This window comes from Numida meleagris, chromosome 25 (genome assembly GCF_002078875.1).
Source record: "Numida meleagris isolate 19003 breed g44 Domestic line chromosome 25, NumMel1.0, whole genome shotgun sequence".
NCBI lineage: Eukaryota > Metazoa > Chordata > Aves > Galliformes > Numididae > Numida > Numida meleagris.
In genome coordinates, this window is record NC_034433.1 from 1,502,336 (window position 1) to 1,504,440 (window position 2,105).

At 58.1% G+C, this 2,105-nt stretch overlaps 1 long non-coding RNA gene across 2 annotated transcripts in view; it reads left to right on the plus strand.

Moving 5' to 3' along the window:
• Nucleotides 28–2,105, plus strand: part of LOC110388097 — a 14,831-nt gene continuing 12,753 nt past the window's right edge. For both annotated transcript variants that reach the window (XR_002432774.1, XR_002432775.1), the window contains exon 1: nt 28–1,233. This is a non-coding gene — a long non-coding RNA (uncharacterized LOC110388097). The remainder of the gene's footprint in view (nt 1,234–2,105) is intronic.

Consider the following 2,105-nt stretch of genomic DNA (forward strand, 5'->3'; position numbering starts at 1 on the left):
AAAAAAAAAAAAAAAAAAAAAAAAAAAAAAGAGAAAAGAATTTTGGTTTTTCTGCCTGGGAGTGAATTGACGACAAACGTTTGACCCCTTTGTTTGCAGCGGAGGGGCTCTTTGCTGCTGCTGCTGCTGCTGCTGCTGTTGCTGCTGCTGCTCGGTGGTGCCGGAGCCCATGGTTGCGGCTCTTGAGCAAGAAGCGGGGAGAACAGAGCATTGGCGTTGACCAGCACGTTGCATCCGATGGAAGGATCCGGCGGCTCCCCTGGGTTGGCTGGCGCTGACGGGGCCGCTCGCTGCTTCACTCCTCACCCTGACGAGGAAGCGGTGCAAGGAGGAGCAGGGAAAGCAGAGCCCTGCGTCACACAACGGTGTCCAAGGCCGGGGCTTTCGACGAGCCGGAGTTGCCGAATTTTATGTTACGGATGGGTTGTTTGTTTTTTTTTTTTTTTTGGTTTGGCTTTTTAGTTTTCGATTTCTTTTAAGTTTGAAGAGAGGAGGAGGAGGAAAAAAAAAAAAAAAAAAGCTCGAGCTCGCGTTGAATCTTTTTGCACCGAGTTGGCCCCCCCCCCCAAAAAAAAAAAAGAGCGATGCTGAGGCGTTAAGCGTGTTTAGATGGCGTTAATAAAGCCTGCCCCGCTCCTCCACCTCCAGGGGCCTTGCCGCAGCGTCGCGGTGCTGGGGACGACGAGTTGCCGAGAGCGAGAGTCGGTAATTTAAAAAGCTTTTGCGTTGGTGTCAGTGCCTTATTCCGCCCGGTTTCGGAACCCCGATTCCACACGCCTCGGATGTGCATGCGGCCCTGCTCGCGTCCCGGGTACGGCCGCGCGTTCGCTCGCGGTCCGGCACGCCGTGCGCTGCGGATGGCCAGAGCAGGAGGAGGAGGAGGAGGAGGAGGAGGAGGACGGAGGCGGCGCGCTGCTCCTGGGTGCTGCGGTTCCTGCCTTCCCCTGGCCGGGGGCTCCGCGTTGGCTTCAGGAGACGTCGGGGCGCAGTTGGACGACGACGGCTGAGAACCGAGTGGGAGCGGACCCGGCTGCGGTGTTGCCTTGGGAAGCCTCTCGTGTTGCGTTCCAGTTCACGCGACGTGCGGACGAAGACGCCTCGAGACGCGAGCTCGCCCTCGTTGCCTTGACGTCCTTGAACCTCCCGTGGATAAGGAACCTGCTAGGCTGCAGGGGCCTCCCGGCAGAAGGACGCTGTTCCCGGGGCAAAGAGCGGTGTAAATCCCCGAACCAGGTAAGGGGGTCAAGAGCTTGAACTGAATTGTCGTGTGAAAAGAGTTGCTTTTGTCGTTCGCCTGTTGTTTGTTAGCTTCTCCAGCGCCTGCTCTCTTGTACTAATGGCTTTTGGGCCACGCTGTGGCTGGGAGCGCTGGGACGAGCCCTGTGTTTGCTTTGGGGTTCTCCCGTTGGGTGCCGCGAGGTTTCCGTGCCCGTGGGACGGGTTTTCGGTGCGGGAAGGCAGAGCTGATGCTTTGACTTTGTGAGCTGACCCCCCCCAGAGCAATGGCTGCCATTGGGGTGCCATGCAGGAGCCACGCGGCGCCCCGGCAGAGCTGGGTGTGTATGAGATGCTGGCACGAGCGTCTCAATCAACCTGTTTGGTGTCAACGAGAGCGTTTCCAGGTCTTGCCAACGAGGTTTCAGACCTTGCTGACGTGGGGAGAGCTTTGAGTTGGGATTTTCTTCCAGCCGTTGGTGTTTGTGTTTCAAATCCCTGCTTTGGAGACGTGTGTGTGTGTGTGTGTATCCATGCACAGTTGGGTGGTGAGCTCTGTTGCGCCGTGACCCGAAGCGTTGCACAGCTCTCACCCGCTGTTCCACTGCTGGTTGTCGCAATCTCGTTCGGTGTTTGGAGGTCCCATGGGAGCAGCGTGGGGCTGCTCCGGGACATGACGTTGGTTGGGTACAGGGGGAGTGCTGTGGTTGCCGGGTAGAGCCCGGCTTTCCTTCGAGCTCGGGGTTAAGCGCACGGTGTGCATGGCGTTCATTTGGCTAATGAGACTTCAGGCGGGCGATCTGGGGAAAGTGGATTTGCAAAGAGAACCGTTTAATGAAGTGGGCTGCAGCAGGAAGCGAGGCGAGCGGATTAGACGGGGAGGGGGGGGG